Raw genomic sequence first — 25,199 nt, 5'->3', positions numbered from 1 at the left:
ACTAAAAAATACTAGACAATCTTATTTTTTTGCACATAAAGAAATAAAGAAGTCATTGCAATTGCCGGAAATACTAAGCCTACTAAAGGCACGAAAATAGAAGGTAAGTTTAAATCCGTCATGGAATAGGTGTCTCAATTCAAATTTACTATTTCTATCTAGTCGAAAAATATCTTAAGATTCTTATGATATAATTAAGTATATCTATTATAAGGAATATTGACTATTGTATTGTATTTTTTATTTTTAGTTTGAAAAATATTCTGTAAAAAAAATGAAAGGATAATAAGAAAATTCCAAAAAAGGAGAACTAATTAAAAAGATTTTATTTTGATTTTCCCATCCTCATGGCCTTTCTATCTTTCTAATCTAATTTGAAATTGGATTCAAAAGAAAGCGGTTAGAATTTACTTCCTGCATACATACTTCTCTAGAAGCGCATACAATAATGCGTGGTAAAGGCGGAAAAATAGTATATTCAATCAAAATCAAAGGGCAAATTATCTTACCTACTATAGATCCCCTACTACCCTCTTAGACTTTAAAAGGCGATATACCACCCAAAGAAAGGGTATGAAAATGCCGGGTGGAGTTAGCTTTTCGACGAAGACCTGTCCCGTGCAGCGAAGCCCTGTTAGTAAGACCCCCCGCAATAATGGATTATAGAAGAATATTATTCCAAATACTCCTCTGGACGCATATAGTAGCATTGCGATTCCGAATCTTTTTTATTTATGAATATGAACAGAAAAAATTCATTGTATCGTTGGGTCGGAGCGGAGGTTTGGTCCAGAAAAATTAGAAACAAAACGTCTACTCTACCGCATTGAAGTCTATAGCGCTGTATTTCCACGAAAGTATAATTCTTACCATCAGGATACGATCCTTTCTTTTGAACTAAACGTCTCTACGATGGGTCCAGGTTCTATGTCCAATCCCAAATCAAGGATTTCTCGCTCTTGATCGGAGTCATAAACTAAAAAAAAACTACCTTTTTATCCTTTTTCTCAAGGTTATAGAAAACTTCCTTATCTAGTTCTAGCATTTTGAAAAAAAAAAAATGCTTCTTTTTTTACACACAGTTCGAGTCACTTGTTGACTCACGATTACGCCTGTTAAAAGTTTCAAACGTCCTCTTTTTTGAAATTGAAAGAGAGTCCTATAAAAAGGTCTAACTTCCAAACTATGTCTTTTTTCATTCATTCTCCTTTAGTTTTTTTCTCTATCTAGAAGTGGAATAGAATAACCCGGTTGAAGGGTAATGATCATACGTCTGTAATGCATTGTATGGCCCAGAATAGGTCCTATTCTTCTACCTTTTCCAGGTAGTCGATGGCTATTCACAGCTACCACCTTAACACCAAAGAAGAGTTCGACCCAATGCTTTATTTCTGTCTTAGTGAATCCCGATTCGACATTAAAAGTATATTGATTCTTTCCCAATAAACGAAGACTTTTTTCTGTAAATACTGCGTATTTGATTCCATTATCATTATCATATGATAATACTATATTTTATTATTTTATTATTTTATTTGTATTTCTTTATTGTATTATACCTTAATATATATATTCTAGATATATAGAATAGACGAATCTCAATTTGTCAAGTCTCATGATCATATCATGATCTATTTTTATTCGGCTCAATCTTTTTTTTCTAAAAAAGATTGAGCCGAGTTTAATTGCAATCAATTAGAAGAATAAAGAAGAATTACTGCATTTCATAACTGATTTTTTTCTCTTTTTATTTCGTTTCTTTTTTATTTATACCTTCTTTATCTTTAGTTTTATCTAGTTAATCAATAGTATCTACCGGCTCGAACTCGAATTTGATCGCCTTCCATACTTCACAAGCTGCGGCTAGTTCAGGACTCCATTTGCAAGCTGCTCGGATAATTTCATTACCTTCGCGAGCAAGATCGCGCCCTTCGTTACGAGCTTGTACACAGGCTTCTAAAGCCACTCGATTAGCTGCTGCACCAGGTGCATTTCCCCAAGGATGTCCTAAAGTTCCTCCACCAAATTGTAATACAGAATCGTCCCCAAAGATTTCGGTCAGAGCTGGCATATGCCAAACATGAATACCACCTGAAGCTACCGGTATAACACCTGGCATGGATACCCAGTCCTGAGTGAAAAGATACCGCGAGCACGATCTTTTTCAATAAAATCATCGCGCAATAAATCAACAAAACCTAAAGTCATTTCGCGTTCCCCTTCTAACTTACCTACTACTGTACCGGAGTGGATATGATCTCCCCCAGACATACGCAATGCTTTAGCTAATACACGAAATGCATACCATGATTTTCTGTCTATCAATAACTGCATGCATTGCACGGTGAATGTGAAGAAGTAGGCCATTGTCGCGGCAATAATGAGCCAAAGTAGTATTTGCGGTGAATCCCCCAGTTAAGTAGTCATGCATTACAATAGGAACCCCTAATTCTCTTGCAAATACAGCTCTCTTAATCATTTCTTCACATGTACCCGCAGTCGCATTCAAGTAATGCCCCTTGATTTCACCGGTTTCGGCCTGTGATTTATAAATAGCTTCGGCACAAAAGACAAAACGGTCTCTCCAGCGCATAAATGGTTGTGAGTTTACGTTTTCATCATCTTTGGTAAAATCAAGTCCACCACGTAGACACTCATAACACGCTCTACCATAATTTTTTGCGGATAATCCCAATTTTGGTTTAATAGTACATCCCAATAAAGGACGACCGTACTTGTTCAACTTATCTCTTTCAACTTGGATACCATGAGGGCGGGCCTTGGAAAGTTTTTGAATAAGTAGGGGGAATTCGTAGATCCTCCAAACGTAGAGCACGTAGGGCTTTGAAACCAAATACGTTACCTACAATGGAAGTAAACATGTTAGTAACGGAACCCTCTTCAAAATAGGTCTAATGGATAAGCTACATAACAGATCCATTGGTTGTCTTCCCCAGCAACAGGCTCGATGTGATAGCATCGTCCCTTTGTAACGATCAAGACTGGTAAGTCCATCAGTCCAAACAGTTGTCCATGTACCAGTAGAAGATTCGGCAGCTACTGCAGCCCCTGCTCTTCGGGCGGAACCCCAGGCTGAGGACTTACTCGGAATGCTGCCAAGATATCAGTATCCTTAGTTTCATACTCTGGGGGTGTAGTAAGTCAATTTATAATCTTTAACACCAGCTTGAAATCCAACACCTGCTTTAGTTTCTGTTTGTGGTGACATAAGTCCCTCCCTAAAACTCTTGAATTAAGAATTCTCACAATAACAGGGTCTACTCGATGTTAATTAGGCGTAAATGAAACTTTAGCAAAAATCTCGTAAAACAAAAAGGATATTCAATTAATATAATATCAACTCATTAAGAAAATTGAGGGCATGCTTAGGTAATGAATATGTTTCATTCATATATAATGCGTACACCCTGTGTATGTTCTATCCTATAGGAATTCCAATATAGAATTCGATAGGAATTGAGTTGTTGTTATGGTAAGTTAACACGGTTCGTTATTAAACCCATGGATTTGTTTACCAAATCCTAATTATTGTATACTCTTTGATAAGATATAGCGCAACCCAAATTAATTCCTAATCCTTATTTACAAGTTCTTAATAGTTCTCTTTTCTTATTTTGAATGCAAATACCCTAACTAAATACTAATAAAATTCTTTGTTGACAGCAATCTATGCTTCACAGTAGTATATATTTTGTATATCGAAGTCCTAGATAGGAAAGTAGAGTAGGCACAGATCCTCCACAAAAGGCAAAATGTATATGAAAAAAAAGATTGATTGACTTTCCAATGGACTCATTCCATGAGTAAACGATTGAATGGGATTCGCTTGGGCAACGAAATCAAGTCCTGGTCCCCTTTTCTCTCTTATTGAATTAACTAATTCATTTCCTTTTTACTTTTGGATTTTTTTTGATTTGATTTGGCATTATTCAACAATAAAAAAAAGAAAAATTTCGACAAATTCCTTTTTTTTAATTATGTGATAATTATGAGAACCAATCCTACTACTTCTCCTCCCGGGGTTTCCACAATTGAAGAAAAAAGTACAGGTCGTATCGATCAAATTATTGACCGTGCTGGATGTCACTTTTCCCCCAGGCAAGTTACCTTATATTTATAACGCTTTGGTAGTCCAGAGTAGAGACACTGCCGATAAGCAAATTAATGTGACTTGTGAGGTACAACAATTATTAGGAAATAATCGAGTTAGAGCTGTAGCTATGAGTGCTACGACGGGTTGATGAGAGGAATGGAAGTGATTGACACGGGAGCTCCTCTCAGTGGTTCCGGTCGGTGGAGCTACTCTCGGACGAATTTTCAACGTTCTTGGGGAGGCCTGTTGACAATTTGGTCCTGTAGATAGTAGTGCAACGTTCCCTATTCATAGATCTGCGCCTGCCTTTATCGAGTTAGATACGAAATTATCCATCTTTGAAACAGGTATTAAGGTCGTCGATCTTTTAGCTCCTTATCGACGTGGAGGAAAAATAGGACTATTGGGGGGGGCTGGAGTATGTAAAACAGTACTGATCATGGAATTAATCAATAACATTGCTAAAGCTCATGGGGGCGTATCCGTATTCGGTGGAGTAGGGGAACGGACTCGTGAAGGAAATGATCTTTATATGGAAATGAAGGAATCCGGAGTAATTAATGAAAAAAATATTGAGGAATCAAAGGTAGCTCTAGTCTATGGCCAAATGAATGAACCACCGGGAGCTCGTATGAGAGTTGGTTTAACTGCCCTAACTATGGCGGAATATTTCCGAGATGTTAATAAGCAAGGACGTGCTTTTATTTATCGATATATCTTTCGTTTGTTCAAGCAGGATCAGAGGTATCCGCTTTATTAGGGAGAATTGCCCTCCGCAGTGGGTTATCAACCTACTCTTAGTACAGAAATGGTTCTTTGCAAGAAAGAATTGCTTCTACTAAAAAGGGATCTATAACTTCGATTCAAGCAGTTTATGTACCTGCAGACGATTTGACCGACCCTGCCCCTGCCACAACATTTGCACATTTGGATGCTACTAACCGTACTTTCCAGAGGATTAGCTTCCAAGGGTATTTATCCAGCAGTAGATCCTTTAGATTCAACCTCGACTATGTTACAGCCTCGGATCGTTGGCAACGAACATTATGAAACTGCGCAAAGAGTTAAGGAAACTTTACAACGTTACAAAGAACTTCAGGACATTATCGCAATTCTTGGCTTGGATGAATTATCGGAAGAGATCGTTTAACTGTAGCAAGAGCAAGAAAAATTGAGCGTTTCTTATCACAACCGTTCTTTGTGGCAGAAGTTTTTACTGGTTCTCCAGGAAAGTATGTTGCTCTTGCGGAAACTATTAGGGGATTTCAACTAATCCTTTCCGGAGAATTAGACGGCTACCTGAACAGGCTTTTTATTTGGTGGGTAACATCGATGAAGCTAGCACGAAAGCTATAACCTTAGAAGAGGAGAACAATCGAAGAAATGAAATTAAATCTTTATGTACTGACTCCTAAGCGAATTATTGGGATTGTGAAGTGAAAGAAATCATTTTATCCACTAATAGTGGCCAAATTGGCGTATTACCAAACCACGCCCCCATTAACACAGCAGTAGATATGGGTCCTTTGAGAATACGCCTCCTCAACGACCAATGGTTAACAGCGATTCTGTGGAGCGGTTTGCGAGATAGTTAATAATGAGATCATCATTTTAGGAAATGATGCGGAACTGGGTAGTGATATTGATCCGGAAGAAGCTCAAAAGGCACTTGAAATAGCCGAAGCTAACTTGAGTAAAGCTGAGGGTACGAAAGATTTGGTTGAAGCGAAGCTCGCTCTCAGACGAGCTAGATACGAATCGAGGCTGTCAATGGATTCCCCCATCCAATTGAAGACAATCCCAGTGGTTTATAGTTGATACAAAGAAAAGGGAAGAGGGTAGAAAAAGTTATTAGATAGCGAAGCGAAGTAAGTCCAATGCTATCTAGTAATTTTTCTACCTACTTACCTACTATTGGATTTGAACCAATGACTCCCGCCGTATGAAAGCAATACTCTAACCACTGAGTTAAGTAGGCAATTTATCACCACAAGGAAGACCCATTACTTCGATCGATTATATATTGAATCCCTTTTCTAAGCAATACCGCTCTGTTATTGGTCTGTTATATACTAAATACTAAACTAAATACTAAACAGATACAGATCAAAGGGGTATCCTCTGGCATTAGAAAATATTCATCTTGACAAGAAATTATCTATATGTTAAGATATCTCTGATAAGGGCTATAGCTCAGTTCGGTAGAGCAACTCGTTTACACGTGCGCCAATGCTTTTCAAAGGAGCTTATTATGCAATGAACATAATCGATCTTATTGCAAAATCAATGTCTTACTTCATAGATTCGAGAGAATAGGAGAACAGTAGCCTGACAAACAGTCGGTTCAGTCCGATTCAGGTGCCAATTCAGGTGCCTAATCAAATAGAACCCTTATGGATTTGCTAGTTGATAAGGTAAATATCCAGCCCACTAAATGCTAGGCGTAATGAGGATAAGGGCCTCCAAAAAACTTCTTTTCGTTCTATGAACTTTAAGGTGTATGAAGTCTCATAGTTAACTCTTGCAGTGGAACGATAGAGACTCCATTTCACTTAGGTTGATTTAATTTAGACCGGAGGCAGACCTAAGTCAAGGTAATCCTCCTTTGAAACACTTTGGTATTGCTCCTAGATAGATCATAATACAAAAAATCAATCAGAGCACAGGGAGCCATCTCATTATCTTTCCGTAAAGAAAAACTATGGTGGACTAACTGATCTTTAAATCAGTTTATGAAAGAGCCCAATGCAAAAAAATGCATGTTGGGTCTTTGAAACAGTTCAAATCATTTCGATAATAATCCGTTTGATCTGTTTTACCGAGAAGGTCTACGGTTCGAATCCGTATAGCCCTAATATGCCCTTTTTTAGATTTTAGGATCTCTATCCTATGTTTTCTTTAGTTTAGTATAGTTTTCATTTTCTCATTAGTATTTGTTTATAGACTGGATAGGCGCCTGCGACATAGAATAGAGATAAAAGCATTACCAAAGGCTCATTCATCGAAAATCAAAATCATACAGACAGGAAAAGAAAAACGAATTTCTATCAAATCAATAGAAGAAAGGATCCTTTCCCTGATTTGAATCCCGTCCTCCTTCAAATAGGATATCTCTAGACTTCCCTATAATAACTGCAATGATTTTATCCATTTTGCGAATTCCTACTTTGTTTTAAGTATATTTATTACTTTGTTTATAGATACATTATGTAAATTGATCAACTTTAAATAGAAAAAATAAAGTAAAGAGTAAATAAGAAAACAGAATATTCTGTCTCATAGTTCTGAAATAGAGTTCTTTATTTTTATTTTATAGTATTACTTCTCATTAATTATACTGCATAGATTAGTCCTACTATCTTAATTAGGTTCTAATTTAGTAGTATTCTCATTTTTATTTAATAGTCTCTTATTATTTTATTATTAAATATTAAATAAAGGATAGAGCTATTCTTTTTTCTAGAGATTCTAGAGAAAGCGAGACAAAGTGAAACGAGAAAGTTTTCTTTATATAAGAATTAGATCTACATACACCATATCTAAATAGAATGGAAATCCAAAAGAAAGGGAGTTGGGATTCCATTGGATGAATCTTTAAAGAAGATGCAGCACAGAGGAAACAAAGGCTAAACTTAAACTAAGCGCTTTTGTTTGAACAAAAAAGATTCTTGTTTCACCGAGGAAAAGAGAGAAGTTCTGGATAAATTGACAATGCTGAATTGAATTGACTAATTTAAGTTCCGCCTATTCCACATTAATGGGAGTACATTATGTTTCTGCTTCACGAATATGATATTTTTTGGACATTTCTAATAATAGCAAGCCTTATTCCTATTTTGGCATTTTCGATTTCAGGACTTTTAGCCCCGGTTAGTGAAGGACCAGAGAAGCTTTCTAGTTATGAATCGGGTATAGAACCCATGGGAGGGGCTTGGGTACAATTCCGAATACGCTATTATATGTTTGCGCTCGTTTTTGTTGTTTTTGATGTGGAAACCGTCTTTCTATACCCTTGGGCAATGAGTTTCGACGTATTGGGTGTATCCGTTTTTATCGAAGCTTTGATTTTCGTGCTTATCTTAGTTGTTGGTTTAGTTTATGCATGGCGAAAAGGAGCCTTGGAATGGTCTTAACTGAATATTTAGACAAAAAAAAAGAAGGAAAAGATTCTATTGAGACAGTTATGAATTTGATTGAGTTTCCCTTACTTGACCAAACAAGTTCCAATTCTGTTATTTCAACTACACCAAATGATCTTTCGAATTGGTCAAGACTCTCCAGTTTATGGCCCCTTCTATACGGTACCAGTTGTTGTTTCATTGAATTTGCTTCATTAATAGGCTCACGATTCGACTTTGATCGTTATGGATTGGTACCAAGATCAAGTCCTAGGCAAGCAGACCTAATTTTAACAGCCGGTACGGTAACAATGAAAATGGCTCCCTCTTTAGTGAGATTATACGAGCAAATGCCTGAACCAAAATACGTCATTGCTATGGGAGCCTGTACTATTACAGGGGGAATGTTCAGTACGGATTCCTATAGTACTGTTCGGGGAGTTGATAAGTTAATTCCTGTGGATGTCTACTTGCCGGGCTGCCCACCTAAACCGGAGGCAGTTATAGATGCCCTAACAAAACTTCGTAAGAAGATATCGCGAGAAATAGTTGAGGATCAAACTCTATCTCAAAATAAAAATAGATGTTTTACTACCAGTCACAAGCTTTATGTTAGGCGCAGTACTCATACAGGAACTTATGAGCAAGAATTGCTCTATCAATCACCATCTACATTAGATATATCTTCTGAAACTTTTTTCAAATCCAAAAGTTCAGTACCTTCCTACAAATTAGTGAATTAGGAGAGGGGCTCTTTTGTGTAGAAAAATAAAAAGCAGGGCAATCTTTCAAACTTGCATCCGAAATGTGAAATATTTATACAAAGAGGGAGAGATGAAGACAATGCAGCAGGGTTGGTTATCTAATTGGCTAGTCAAACATGAGGTGGTTCATAGATCTTTGGGCTTTGATCACCGAGGAATAGAGACTTTACAAATAAAAGCAGGGGATTGGGATTCCATTGCTGTCATTTTATATGTATATGGTTACAATTATTTACGCTCCCAATGTGCTTATGATGTAGCACCCGGTGGATCTTTAGCTAGCGTGTATCATCTTACGAGAATACAATATGGTATAGATAATCCAGAAGAAGTCTGCATAAAAGTCTTTGCCCAAAAGGATAATCCTAGAATTCCGTCTGTCTTCTGGATTTGGAGAAGTGCCGATTTTCAAGAACGCGAATCTTATGATATGGTGGGAATCTCTTATGATAATCATCCGCGCCTTAAACGTATCCTAATGCCTGAAAGTTGGATAGGCTGGCCCTTACGTAAGGATTATATAACCCCCAATTTTTATGAAATACAAGATGCTCATTGAATGATAAGAAATTCATGCTCACTTATACAACACAACTCCAGATTTTATTCAAGTCAAGGAATATTTTTAGGTTCTTTTCCTAGATGAAACGGAATACCTATTTATAATTAATTCCTAATTATACAAAAGCATTCCAGATAGACTGAGCAAAAAAAGGGTTTCATTTGGATTCCCCTATTTTGAAAATCGCATATTAATTTCCTTCATATGAACAGAAAAATAGGATGACTCAAAGAAGTTCTCTACCAGGAACTTTGTACCGCGCACATTACTTAGCACAACTAGGAAAATAAGATAAGATAAAGATAAGCAAGACTAAAAAAATATTCGTCGGAATAGCGGAATACAAAATTAAGAAACGCAAAAAAATAAAGGGGAATCTCACCCCCTTCTTTATCATAAAGAAAAGATATATTTTAAAACTTCTTTAAAAAGAAAAAGAAGTGCCTCTATATTTATATTATAGATTTATCCACTTAGATGAATAAATATTATTAATGAATATGTATCACAATCCATCTCGAGGTATTTGGATCAATACCTATTCGGTGGATCTTTTTTTTTTTTTTCTCTGCCAGGAACCAGATTTGAACTGGTGACACGAGGATTTTCAGTCCTCTGCTCTACCAACTGAGCTATCCTGACCTTTTCTTGTGCATCATCCTAGTAGAGTATTTGTATCTATGTCAATTAAAAGGACTAAAAATTAATTAAAGTATTTCAAATTTTAAATTTGAAAATGGGGGGGGTAGTCCTATGCATTGTGCATGGTTTACTTAAATAAAACTTAAAAATAGAGTGAATAACCAAGATTTCTTGCCGATACTCTAATAAAAAAGAAATCTATTCAATGAATAGGATAAGATCCATTGAGTTCTCTTCGCATTCCTTTGTGAAAGAGTAGAATGAGAAAGCTAATGAATCTTAAACCCATTGCATTGATAAAAAGAAAAAAAAGTGCATTGATAAAAAGAAAAAAAAAAAGAGGATAAATAATAATAATATAGTATAGTTAGGGAATAAAAGAGGATTTGGGGATAGAGGGACTTGAACCCTCACAACTTATAAAGTCGACGGATTTTCCTTTTACTAGAAATTTCATTGTTGTCAGTATTGACATGTAGAATGGGACTCTCTCTTTGTCCTCGTCCGATTAATCCACTTTTTTAAAGATCTCGAAAACTTTGAATTTTAATTGAAGAATTTGATTATTCAATATTCGATTGGAGTGGATTCACAATAATGAAAAAAAAAAATTATGATATGAGTTTTTTATTTCATAATCATTATCATTTCTAATTTCATTTTTAAAAAAGATAAAGAACCTATATTATAATTAGAATATAATATGAGTTCTGTGATTAATCGTTTGCTATGTCAGTATCTATACGTGTTTATTAAATGTATAAGGTATAAAACCCCTCTTTCTCTAATTTAGAACTAGAAGGAATTCCACTAACAACACAACGTAATTAACTCGATTCGTTAGAACAGCTTCCATTGAGTCTCTGCACCTATCCTTTTCCTTTGTATTCTAGTTCGAGAACCCCTTGTTTTCTCAAAACACGGATTTGGCTCAGGATTGCCCTTTTTTAATTCCAGGGTTTCTCTGAATTTGGAAGTTACCACTTAGCAGGTTTCCATACCAAGGCTCAATACAATCAAGTCCGTAGCGTCTACCGATTTCGCCATATCCCCATTTCCCTCTTCTTTGAGACCAGGATTCCTTGTGTAATTTCATCCATCTCTTAGTTTTTTTTTTGAATCATTGAGTTCATCACTCAACGTAGTCTAGCAGTTCAGTTCGACTCTATTTGAGAGACCTCGCTTGCTTATTGCAATTCAGAATTGAATTGATTCTATCCTTGATGTATTTGCAATTCAATCCGAATCAATATATCCAAAAGTTTTTATCTCCCCCACCTCCCGTCTTACTTTTTTATAGTATTCAAAATTATACTATAACGCTTGATATTTATTCTTTTTTTCTAATCAGAATTAGCAATTTTATTTACTCTGACTCTATGTTCCCCTTAGTGAAATATTAATCCTCAAATTATTAACAAATAATAAAGTCTATAATGATCGAATGAAAATACCAATAAATTCTATAATTTTATTTTTTAATATCCTATAGTTAAGCATATCAAGCTAACTTTATCTTTAAGAAGTTTTAGTATTTTTTTATTTTTATAAGTATAACTTCAAATTTAGAACTAGTTAATAGCTAAGATTAATAACTAATATCTGAGATTTTACGGATTTCCTATACTATACCTATTTCTATTTGTTACACTATTTCCGTTATGTAAGCCCACTTAGCTCAGAGGTTAGAGCATCGCATTTGTAATGCGAGGGTCATCGGTTCAAATCCGATAGTCGGCTTTTTTTTCTCTATCGATGTTCTACGAACAAGAATCTCTTTTTTTCCGAATTAAATGGAGAATCCAGGATCTTTTATGTTTTTTACCTTACAATTTTGCTAGATACAAAACAATAAAATAAATAATATATATACAAAAAAAAAAGATTTTGATGAAATTCCATTTTTTGGGGTACTTTAGTTGATTTTACTCTGTTTATCCTGTAGTTTAATTCAGTTTTAATTTCGATGTATTCTGTAATGTAAATACAATGAAATTAATTGTGTAAAATGAAATTTCAATAAAATAAAAAAAGGAGTCTTCATGTCCCGTTATCGAGGACCTCGTTTAAAAAAAATACGCCGTCTGGGAGCTTTACCAGGACTCACTAGAAAAACACCTAAATCCGGAAGTAATCTTAAAAAAAAATTCAATTCTGGGAAAAAGGAGCAATATCGTATTCGTCTTCAAGAAAAACAGAAATTGCGTTTTCATTATGGTCTGACAGAACGACAATTACTTAGATATGTACATATCGCTGGAAAAGCAAAAAGGTCAACAGGCCAGGTTTTACTACAATTACTTGAAATGCGTTTGGATAATATCCTTTTTCGATTGGGTATGGCTTCAACCATTCCTGGGGCCCGCCAATTAGTCAACCATAGACATATTTTAGTTAATGGTCGTATAGTCAATATACCAAGTTTTCGTTGCAAACCCCGAGATATTATTACTACGAAAGATAACCAAAGATCAAAAGGTCTGGTTCAAAATTATATTGCTTCATCGGACCCGGGGAAATTGCCAAAGCATTTGGCGATTGACACGTTGGAATATAAAGGACTAGTAAATAAAATCCTAGATAGGAAGTGGGTCGGTCTCAAAATAAATGAGTTGTTAGTTGTAGAATATTACTCTCGTCAGACTTGAACTTAACGAAAAAAGGAAAGGTTCATAGAATTTTCTTCCCCTTCCCCTTTCCCCGAACTAAATCGCCCTAAGACCATTACCATTAATTTGTATTTTCCCATCAACTAGCTAAAATTGATTAACCCTAGGATTAGGATCCTTTTTTCTTTTTTCCTCTATGTGTATTTTACATACCACAGTAATTTGCTATAGAGAATTTCTAATTTCTATTAAATCAAAATAAGATAATATAAGATATTATATTATTGCTGGAAAAAATTGTTATTTGATTTGATACATTGTGATCCTTAACGTTGATGAATTAAGAAAAACGGAAAGAGAGGGATTCGAACCCTCGGTAAACAAAAGTCTACATAGCAGTTCCAATGCTACGCCTTGAACCGCTCGGCCATCTCTCCTACATAACTTATTATGGAAAATAAACTGAGTGAATAGCGAGTTTTCTTATTCCTGCAGTACAGGTACAACCGCAACCACTCGGGGGTTCCATAGTTCTATTGGAAAAATTCCTTTTGATCTAAGTGGAAGGATACAGGATTTTTTACTAGAAATTGCGCTCGCTATAAAATAAAAGTTTTAATTTGGGTTTTCCCGCAACTAAAGAAAAAGAAAATGGAAGAATTCTTCTTATTGCATAATAAAATAAAGAAACCTTAGAATTCCGTTTGCATAAGATACGCTACACCATACTATCGAAATCAAAAATAGGGTATGAGACAATTAATAACTTTGAAAACACGAAATAGTTGATAACATAAGTTGTTGTTCAGAAATAGGAAAGTGGAATGAAATCCAGTCTTAGTCAAATATTTCATATCTCTTCGTGTCCAAGCAGAAGGAAAAGGATACAATTTGAGCTGAGCGGAAAATCCATATCTCTCTTATCCATTTAAAGCATATGGATTTAGAGTAGAGCATATGGATCAATCTATTTATAATTATAAGAATCGAATGTGTTTGTTTTTATGTTATTTTGTGAAGGAATGAAAACAATTCTATATAGAATGGGTTGGGAATTATGCCTAGATCCCGTGGAAATGGAAATTTCATTGATAAGACCTCCTCAATTGTAGCCAATATTTTATTGCGAATAATTCCGACAACCTCAGGAGAAAAAAAGGCATTTACTTATTATAGAGATGGTGCGATTTGACTCTTTTTTTTGCTTTTTTTTAGCCCTACCTATACCTCAGTCTTACGAAAAAGAGAGGGGGGTTGGCATAGAGAGAACCAAATTTGTAAAGCAAACAAACCCACGCTTCGGGAAGGTGAGGCGAACTAACAATTCCTTCCGTCGTGTATCCTCGATTGATGCGGCTTCAGATACTTCAATTGTAGATTTGAGTATTGAGCGAAAGGTTACACCTACAGGATATGGTATGGTATAGGATTACAGGCCAATCCTACTCTATTAGTATCCGTAGGCAGCATAGGGGAGAAAAGCACTACACCTAGAAATAGGAATCAACAAGAGAAAAACTTTGTTAGAAATTACCCCTTTCCTGATCGGTATCAGGGCTGGGAAGAATGGTTGGGATAACAAACAACCATCAGGTTTGTACTTTGGATACCCCTATAACCATCAAAGATCGTTGAAGTAGCTAATTCCTCTAAATAGGAGGCGTTGAGAACAAAGAAATTATTGGAGCTATCGTTTTCCTCTAGCATTAATAGAATTCATTGGTGTTAAGAAAAACCTCTTGTGGGAAGGTTGGCTAGAGATTTCTTGGAAAAATACCAGCCCCTTTCGGTTCATAATGAGACGGGACTAATTCTATTTTGATTCTATAGATTATTTCGCTTAGTACTATTATGTACAGAAGGGAGGAGCCGTATGAGATGAAAACCTCATGTACGGTTTTGGAACGGAGATTTTTTGAATAGAATGAACGACCGTAACGGATGTTGGCTCAATCCGAAGGAAATTATGCGGAAGCTTTGCAAAATTATTATGAAGCTACGCGACTAGAAATCGATCCCTATGATCGAAGTTATATACTCTATAACATAGGCCTTATACACACAAGCAATGGAGAGCATACAAAGGCTTTGGAATATTATTTCCGGGCACTAGAACGAAACCCCTTCTTACCGCAAGCTTTTAATAATATGGCCGTGATCTGTCATTACGTGCGACTATCTCCACTATAGAAAGAAAAAAAAAAAAGAGAGGATCAAATTTTCTAGTAAATACTAGAAAAAAAGGGCTTTCTACATAGGGATCGTAAAAACAACGATTTTTCCCTATCAGCTGTAGGAAGGAAGGACACTTCACGAGAATCAAAAAACGAAGAAAGTATGGCCTATACTACTACTCTATGGATAAAGTTTCTCAAATTGATAGAGAAAGCACCGTAAAGATCAATTAGTGAGCGACTGGGTCGATACAACTAAAAAAAACTGCTTACTTATCCCATGATATGGGGCAAAATTTAGGAATCCGCTTATGTAATAGAGCCGATCCACTAAGGGATTAAGCAGCGGTGTAGTATCAGATCCCAAAGATAGTAAGTTCTTTTTTCTTTCTTATGGAAAAAAGTCTTTTTCAAGGATTCTATAGAGATTTCATATATGAAACCGGGATAGTTACCTCTCAGAAAATTTGAACGAAGGCTCTATATCTATCTATGCTTCATTCTTCTGAAGGTGGGAAAAAAGATCAAACTGATTATTGATAAAAATTAGGGTTTGAAACTTAGGTAATTAATTTCTTCTGCTTAACCCAAGAACAAATTGGATCGATTTTTGATAAATCGAATTCAGTTAAGATAGGGGAAATTCAGATAGCAATTTCTGAGCCGTATGAGGTAGGAAACTCTCAAGTACGGTTCTAAGGGAAGGAACTTCCTATTCCGACCGAGGAGAACAGGCCATTCTACAGGGTGATTCGGAAATTGCGGAAGCTTGGTTTGATCAAGCTGCTGAATATTGGAAACAAGCTATAGCGCTTACTCCGGGAAATTATATTGAAGCACAGAACTGGTTGAAGATTACGAAGCGCTTTGAATTTGAATAAGACCATGCTCCTTCTTTTTCATAAAATGGGTGGTTTGGTTGTTGATCCATTAATCAAATAAATTAGGTCGTAAGATCGAATCAAGAATTTCATTATATCCATTTCTTATACCTTCTATTTTATATGATATTTCATAAGAATAAACCATAGGGATAGGGTCTAGAATAGAAGTAATAAAGTGAATAAAAAGAGGGGGCAATCTAAATATTGCTAATATATTAGGACCATCTTATTAATAATTCTAATGAGTTATCTTGGAATTTAGAATCAAATAAAAAACCCTATATTATGCTCAAGGAAAGTAGATATAGATAGGAGCTTATGCCCTCAAAAAAAATACACTAGTTTCTTAAATTAAAAATAAAAAAGATTTTTTTCTTACGTCGAGAAATATTTGTTTTTCAAGATAAACAATGTCCGTTAGGCACCTAATCTTTATGTCATAATAGACCCGAACACTTGCCTCGGATTGACTTCAATATATAATTGCTCCAGTGAATAACTAAAAAAAAAATAGAAGGATGGTAGATAGTAAAGAAAAGAACTAATCACAATATCTATCTTTCAAAATCTATCTTTCAAAATCTATCTTTCAAAATATATATCTTTCAAAGATTCACTAAAAAGACAGTTGGCGGGTCTCTTTGTATGTCTTGTCCGGAAAGAGGAGGACTTAATGATTATTCGTTCGCCGGAACCAGAAGTAAAAATTGTTGTGGATAGGGATCCTGTAAAAACATCTTTTGAGGAATGGGCCAGACCCGGCCATTTCTCAAGAACACTAGCTAAGGGCCCTGATACTACCACTTGGATCTGGAACCTACATGCTGATGCTCACGATTTCGATAGTCATACTGGTGATTTGGAGGAGATTTCTCGAAAAGTCTTTAGTGCTCATTTCGGGCAACTTTCCATTATCTTTCTTTGGTTGAGTGGCATGTACTTTCATGGCGCCCGTTTTTCCAATTATGAAGCATGGCTAAGTGATCCTACTCACATTGGACCCAGTGCTCAGGTAGTTTGGCCTATAGTAGGGCAAGAAATATTGAATGGTGATGTAGGCGGGGGTTTCCGAGGAATCCAAATAACCTCTGGTTTTTTTCAGCTTTGGCGAGCATCTGGAATAACTAGTGAATTACAACTCTATTGTACTGCAATTGGTGCATTGATTTTTGCAGCGTTAATGCTTTTTGCTGGTTGGTTCCATTATCACAAAGCCGCTCCCAAATTGGCCTGGTTCCAAGATGTAGAATCCATGTTGAATCACCACTTAGCGGGATTATTAGGACTTGGGTCTCTTTCTTGGGCGGGGCACCAAATTCATGTATCTTTACCAATTAACCAATTTCTTGACGCTGGGGTGGATCCTAAAGAGATACCACTTCCTCATGAATTTATCTTGAATCGGGACCTTTTGGCTCAACTTTATCCTAGTTTTGCCGAAGGAGCAACCCCTTTTTTCACTTTAAATTGGTCCAAATACGCAGAATTTCTGACTTTTCGCGGAGGACTAGATCCAGTAACCGGTGGTCTCTGGCTGACCGATATTGCGCACCATCATTTAGCTATTGCTATTCTTTTCCTAATCGCAGGTCATATGTATAGGACCAATTGGGGTATTGGCCATGGACTTAAAGATATTTTGGAGGCTCACAAGGGCCCATTTACAGGACAAGGCCATAAGGGTCTTTATGAAATCTTAACAACGTCATGGCATGCTCAATTATCTCTTAACCTAGCTATGCTAGGCTCTACAACCATTGTTGTAGCTCATCATATGTATTCTATGCCTCCCTATCCATACCTAGCTACTGACTATGGTACACAACTTTCCTTGTTCACACACCACATGTGGATTGGCGGATTTCTAATAGTCGGTGCTGCTGCACATGCAGCAATTTTTATGGTAAGAGACTATGATCCAACTACTCGATACAACGATCTATTAGATCGCGTCCTTAGACACCGCGATGCAATCATATCCCACCTTAACTGGGTATGTATATTTCTAGGTTTTCACAGTTTTGGCTTGTACATTCATAATGATACCATGAGTGCTTTAGGCCGTCCACAAGATATGTTTTCGGATACTGCCATACAATTACAACCTATCTTTGCTCAATGGGTACAAAATATCCATGCTACTGCGCCTGGCGTAACAGCTCCTGGTGCAACAACAAGTACTAGCTTAACGTGGGGAGGCGGCGAGTTAGTAGCAGTAGGTGGCAAAGTGGCTTTGTTACCTATTCCATTAGGAACCGCAGATTTTTTAGTCCATCACATTCATGCATTTACCATACATGTGACTGTATTAATACTTTTGAAAGGTGTTTTATTTGCTCGGAGTTCCCGTTTGATACCCGATAAAGCAAATCTAGGTTTTCGCTTTCCTTGCGATGGGCCTGGCCGAGGGGGAACATGTCAAGTATCCGCCTGGGATCATGTTTTCTTAGGTTTATTCTGGATGTACAATGCAATTTCGGTAGTCATTTTCCATTTCAGTTGGAAAATGCAGTCGGATGTTTGGGGTACTATAAGTGATCAAGGGGTGGTAACTCATATTACAGGGGGAAACTTTGCACAGAGTTCCATTACGATTAATGGGTGGCTTCGAGATTTCTTGTGGGCACAGGCATCGCAAGTCATTCAGTCTTATGGTTCTTCATTATCTGCATATGGTCTTTTTTTCTTAGGTGCTCATTTTGTCTGGGCCTTCAGTTTAATGTTTTTATTCAGCGGCCGTGGTTATTGGCAAGAACTCATTGAATCTATCGTTTGGGCTCATAACAAATTAAAAGTTGCTCCTGCTACTCAGCCTAGAGCCTTGAGCATTATACAAGGACGCGCTGTAGGAGTAACCCATTACCTTCTGGGTGGAATTGCCACGACATGGGCATTCTTCTTAGCGAGAATTATTGCAGTAGGATAGTGGCTAGGAGGATTTGAAAGGCATTATGGAATTAAGATTTCCCAGGTTTAGCCAAGGCTTAGCTCAGGACCCCACTACTCGTCGTATTTGGTTTGGTATTGCTACCGCACATGATTTCGAAAGTCATGATGATATTACTGAAGAACGTCTTTATCAGAACATTTTTGCTTCTCACTTTGGGCAATTAGCAATAATCTTTCTATGGACGTCCGGAAATCTGTTTCATGTAGCTTGGCAAGGAAATTTTGAATCATGGATACAGGATCCTTTACACGTAAGACCTATTGCTCATGCGATTTGGGATCCTCATTTTGGTCAACCCGCTGTGGAAGCCTTTACTCGAGGAGGTGCTGCTGGTCCAGTGAATATTGCTTATTCTGGAGTTTATCAGTGGTGGTATACAATAGGATTACGCACCAATGAGGATCTTTATACTGGAGCTCTTTTTCTATTATTTCTTTCTACGCTGTCCTTAATAGCGGGTTGGTTACATCTACAACCCAAATGGAAACCAAGCCTTTCGTGGTTCAAAAACGCGGAATCTCGTCTCAATCATCATTTGTCAGGACTTTTCGGGGTAAGTTCTTTGGCTTGGACAGGACATTTAGTTCATGTTGCTATTCCCGCATCCAGGGGGGAGTACGTTCGATGGAATAATTTCTTAGATGTATTACCCTATCCCCAGGGGTTGGGACCCCTTTTGACGGGTCAATGGAATCTTTATGCCCAAAACCCTGATTCGAGTAATCATTTATTTGGTACCGCTCAAGGAGCGGGAACTGCCATTCTAACTCTTCTTGGGGGATTCCATCCACAAACACAAAGTTTGTGGCTGACCGATATGGCTCACCATCATTTAGCTATTGCATTTATTTTTCTCATTGCCGGTCACATGTATCGAACTAACTTCGGAATTGGGCACAGTATTAAAGATCTTTTAGAAGCGCATACTCCTCCGGGGGGTCGATTAGGGCGTGGGCATAAGGGCCTTTATGACACAATCAACAATTCGATTCATTTTCAGTTAGGTCTTGCTCTAGCTTCTTTAGGGGTTATTACTTCCTTAGTAGCTCAACATATGTACTCTTTACCTCCTTATGCATTCATAGCACAAGACTTTACTACTCAAGCTGCTTTATATACTCATCACCAATATATTGCAGGGTTCATCATGACAGGGGCTTTTGCTCATGGAGCTATTTTTTTCATTAGGGATTACAATCCGGAACAGAATGAGGATAATGTATTGGCAAGAATGTTAGACCATAAAGAAGCTATCATATCTCATTTAAGTTGGGCTAGCCTCTTTCTAGGATTCCATACCTTGGGCCTTTATGTTCATAACGACGTCATGCTTGCTTTTGGTACTCCAGAAAAGCAAATCTTGATCGAACCTATATTTGCCCAATGGATACAATCTGCTCATGGCAAGACGACATATGGGTTCGATATACTCTTATCTTCAACGAATGGCCCCGCTTTCAATGCGGGTCGAAGCCTATGGTTGCCCGGATGGTTGAATGCTGTTAATGAGAATAGTAATTCGCTTTTCTTAACAATAGGACCTGGGGATTTCTTGGTTCATCATGCTATTGCTCTAGGTTTGCATACAACTACATTGATTTTAGTAAAGGGCGCTTTAGATGCACGCGGTTCCAAATTAATGCCAGATAAAAAGGATTTTGGATATAGTTTTCCTTGTGACGGCCCAGGGCGCGGCGGTACTTGTGATATTTCTGCTTGGGACGCATTTTATTTGGCAGTTTTCTGGATGTTAAATACCATTGGGTGGGTTACTTTTTATTGGCATTGGAAACATATCACATTATGGCAGGGCAACGTTTCACAATTTAATGAATCCTCCACTTATTTGATGGGATGGTTAAGAGATTACCTATGGTTAAACTCTTCACAACTTATCAATGGATATAATCCTTTTGGGATGAATAGTTTATCGGTATGGGCGTGGATGTTCTTATTTGGACATCTTGTTTGGGCTACTGGATTTATGTTCTTAATTTCCTGGCGGGGGTATTGGCAGGAATTAATTGAGACTTTAGCATGGGCTCATGAACGCACACCTTTAGCTAATTTAATTCGCTGGAGAGATAAGCCCGTGGCTCTTTCCATTGTGCAAGCAAGATTGGTTGGATTAGCTCACTTTTCCGTGGGTTATATATTCACTTATGCAGCTTTCTTGATTGCCTCAACATCAGGCAAGTTTGGTTAATTTAGTTTGTTTTTTTGTACTGTATCAGCACCTAGTTCATTACTCTTGATAGAGAGGGAGGATCTGCCTTTTTAGATTTCTTTTTCTATTTATTTTTCCATCTAGGATTAGAACCGTATACTTGGTAATAATAGCAACGACACATTATGGCAAAAAAAAGTTTGATTCAGAGGGAGAAGAAGCGGCAGAAATTAGAACAGAAATATCATTTGATTCGTCAATCTTTAAAAAAAAAGATAAGAAGCAAAGTTTCTCCCTTGAGTTTGAGTGAAAAAACGAAAATGCGAGAAAAATTGCAATCCCTACCGCGTAATAGTGCACCTACACGCCTTCATCGACGTTGTTTTTTGACCGGAAGACCTAGAGCTAACTATCGACATTTTGGGCTATCCGGACACGTACTTCGAGAAATGGTTTATGAATGTTTGTTACCGGGTGCAACAAGATCCAGTTGGTAAGGATAAAATACCCTTTCGTATTTGTATGGATTTCTGGAATTGATAATCATAGAGGAGCCCTCTTTACCATTCTGTATAAATGGACTATTCTATTTGTATAGATATTGGTAGAGGGGCGTATCCAACCCTCTTTTATCCACTAGTTACCCCTCTTTAGTTTAAGAGTATAGAGCAGTTTGGTAGCTCATAAGGCTCATAACCTTGGGGTTGCGGGTTCGATTCCCACTACCGCCTCCATACTCCTTCTTTATGATATATGCATGATATAATATATACATCATGCATTTGTATCTGGATTTTTTGATTTCCTAAAAGAGTTTTGGTCTAACAGTTTTTTCTCGGAAGAAGCAAAAAAATAAAAGAAAGAATAAAATATGAAAGAAAAGCGTCCATTGTCTAATGGATAGGACAGAGGTCTTCTAAACCTTTGGTATAGGTTCAAATCCTATTGGACGCAATCTTATTTCTATCTATTCTTTAAATAACTATACTAAACTAAAAACAAAGAAAACTTTTTTGCATGATTCAAATGAAAAAGCTTTCTCAACGATTCCTATTCTACTAACAAGAGTAGACATGCAAAATTTATTTGTTACTGAAGAGAAAACCGTTCCAGCTGTTCCTGAATAGCTTCCTTCAAAAGGATTTCCGCTTGCTCGGTGAATGTCTTGCTAGAAGATATAATTTCTTGGAATTGAGGTTTAGTATCTTTTAGATGTTTACGTAACTCATCCAGAAATTTATTTACCTGTTCAATTTCTAACGAATCAAGATATCCTCTTGTTCCGGTATAAATAGTAGCTATCTGCTCTTCCACTGGGAGAGGATTTGCCTGGGATTGTTTAAGCAATTCCCTTAATCGTCGACCCCTTGCCAATTGATTCTGACTTGTTTTATCGAGAGCAGAGGCGAATTGTGCAAAGGCTTGTAACTCTGCGAATTGCGCTAGTTCCAATTTTGATTTGCCAGCTACTTGTTTCATGGCTTTAATTTGAGCCGCGGATCCTACTCTGGAAACAGAAATACCCACATTAATAGCGGGTCGAATTCCGGCATTGAATAGATCCGCAGATAAGAATATTTGTCCATCTGTAATGGAGATTACATTAGTAGGAATATAGGCGGAAACGTCTCCAGATTGAGTCTCAACTATTGGTAAAGCGGTCATACTTCCTTCGCCTAAAAGAGAATTTAATTTAGCGGCTCTTTCTAAAAGGCGTGAATGCAAATAAAAAACATCCCCTGGATAAGCCTCACGTCCGGGAGGTCTTCTTAATAGAAGGGACATTTGGCGATAAGCTTGTGCCTGTTTGGAGAGATCATCATAAATTATTAAAGTATGCCGTTCGCGGTACATAAAATACTCAGCCAGGGCTGCTCCCGTATAAGGAGCGAGGTATTGTAATGTAGCAGGTGAATCCGCCATTTCAGCTACTACAATAGTGTATTCCATGGCCCCCTCCTCATGGAAAGTAGTTACTACTTGAGCTACGGAGGATGCTCTTTGACCGATAGCTACATAAACACATATTACACCTTGCCCTTTTTGATTGAGAATTGTATCTGTGGCTACTGCTGTTTTGCCAGTCTGTCTGTCCCCAATAATTAACTCTCGCTGACCGCGCCCTATAGGGATCATCGAATCGATAGCAATAAGCCCTGTTTGAAGAGGTTCGTATACGGAACGCCTGGAAATTATACTTGGAGCAGGAGATTCAATTAAGCGAGATTCGGAAGCTATAATTTCGCCTTTCCCATCAATAGGTTTAGCCAGAGCATTTACAACACGACCCAAGTAAGCCTCACTCACGGGTATCTGAGCAATTCTTCCTGTTGCTTTTACAAAACTTCCCTCTTGTATCATCAACCCATCGCCCATTAATACAATCCCAACATTTTTGGATTCCAAATTCAGAGCAATACCCCTAGTACCTTCTGCAAATTCGACTAATTCACCTGACATTATTTCACCAAGACCTATAATACGAGCAATCCCATCCCCCACTTGAACTACGCGACCTATATTCTCAATCCCTACTTTCCTATTATATTGTTCAATACGTTCGCGGAGAATTTTATGAATTTCGTCGACTCGAAGGGTTGCCATTAGTGTTTCTTGACTCTTTTTTCGGAAGCAAGGGGAAAAATAATGCCTAAATTCTAAACGAAAGTAGAAGTTCAAGGCCTAATTAATTTAATTATTTCTTCCATTCCAGGGACCCGAGAATGCCAATATTAGCACGAATCGTACGGAAATGTAACTCGGTATTCAAACAACTATTCAGAGTTCCTAGAGCTCCTTGTACGGCCTGTTGGAAAACCCGCTGTCGGACCTGATTCATTGCCCTTTGTTTTTCAAAATAAAGGGTTTCGTTTTTAGACTTTTCCAATTGTTCCAAACTAATAGAAGTAGCATTAATCAAATTTGCTTTTTCTCGTTCTATCTCAGAGTATCCATTCATTCGATACTCATCCGCTTCTAGTTCGACTTTCTGTAATCGAATCCGAGCTTTTTCGAGTTGCTCAATGGTCCCTCTACGCAATTCTTCTGAATTTCGAATAGTACTCAAGATCCTCTGTTTTCGATTATCTAATAAATCTTTTAATGAAAGTAGATTATTTTGTAAGTTTACAACTTTTATGATCTCTTCCCGAACCAAACATGAATCTTTCGATTCATTTGGCTCTCACGCTCCTTTTTTTTTTTCTATAGCTATTTCCATATCTTTTTTTTAAGTAATGAGCCTATCCTCTATCTTCTTTTTTATGTTTATATTTCAATATACCGAAACCTATATAAGACTAGATAAATATTAAGAGGACTCTTCCGCCTAGATAAAAATATATCATGGTCAGCAAAGTTGTTTCTTTATTTTTATTTGCCCTCTAGTTAATAATTTCAATTTCATTAAGAAAAACTAACTAAATAAATGGAAAATGAAAATTAATAGAATTCTTTTTTATTTTTTTTTTCTTCAAATCCAAAAAATTTCTCTTTTTTATACATAGGTCGTCGATTCGGCATTGGTTAAAAAAGGGCAGGGTGCCCCCTTTTTTTTCTAGTAAATAGTTCAAACCATTTTATCGATATGAGTGTTCTATATCAGATAAATTTTACATTAGCTATTTCCCGTTTAAATTGGTACTAATACTAATATAGTTGTAGAAAGAGTACCTCTTTTTGCCTGGACTTCAAGCAGTTTAGCTTTAACCGTGTTAATGGTCTCACATTCTTGGTTTATAGAGAATCAAAGTTGATTTACCAATGAGTCGCGAAATGCTATGGTTCTTCCATATGATTTCTGAATTTATTCAGAAGTAATTCGTCGAGATCGTGCACCCTTTTCTTATTTATCCGAAAAATACTAAAAAATATTATAAAGTGCAGCCGGATAGATCCAATCTATTCTTGAAATAGACAACTCGCACACACTCCCTTTCCAAAAAAAATCAAAACACCAACCACTACAGTTAGATTTATTAGATTTGTTGCTAAAATATCGGTATTAAGCCCGAAACTGCCAGCGGATGGCCAGTGAGCTAAAAAAACGAAAGAATGGGTTACATTTTTCATATGCTCTCCTCTTATAGATAGGACGAACAAAGAACAAAGTTTTTCGATCACTTACTTCGCTCGCCCTTTTTTGATCGGTTTTTTTAATGCAAATAGATTCAATCTAGTAATTTCTTTTAGATTAAGTCTTACGTCTTGTTTGAC

The 25,199-nt window shown here is 36.9% G+C and overlaps 4 non-coding genes across 4 annotated transcripts; 2 read left to right on the top strand and 2 right to left on the bottom strand.

Moving 5' to 3' along the window:
- Nucleotides 1–10,127: 10,127 nt before the first annotated feature.
- Nucleotides 10,128–10,200, bottom strand: TRNAF-GAA (transfer RNA phenylalanine (anticodon GAA)). Its single transcript has one exon. It is a non-coding gene; the product is annotated as a tRNA-Phe (tRNA).
- Nucleotides 10,201–11,867: 1,667 nt separating this feature from the next.
- Nucleotides 11,868–11,940, top strand: TRNAT-UGU (transfer RNA threonine (anticodon UGU)). The gene has a single exon. It is a non-coding gene; the product is annotated as a tRNA-Thr (tRNA).
- Nucleotides 11,941–13,159: 1,219 nt separating this feature from the next.
- On the bottom strand, nucleotides 13,160–13,246 carry TRNAS-GGA (transfer RNA serine (anticodon GGA)). The gene has a single exon. It is a non-coding gene; the product is annotated as a tRNA-Ser (tRNA).
- Nucleotides 13,247–21,866: 8,620 nt separating this feature from the next.
- TRNAR-UCU (transfer RNA arginine (anticodon UCU)) lies at nucleotides 21,867–21,938 on the top strand. The gene has a single exon. It is a non-coding gene; the product is annotated as a tRNA-Arg (tRNA).
- The last annotated feature ends 3,261 nt before the right edge of the window (nucleotides 21,939–25,199 follow it).

The sequence above is a fragment of the Triticum urartu genome, unplaced genomic scaffold, assembly GCF_056163025.1.
Source record: "Triticum urartu cultivar PI428250 unplaced genomic scaffold, HENAU_Tu73 scaffold2, whole genome shotgun sequence".
NCBI lineage: Eukaryota > Viridiplantae > Streptophyta > Magnoliopsida > Poales > Poaceae > Triticum > Triticum urartu.
This window is presented reverse-complemented; position numbering and strand designations above follow the sequence as displayed.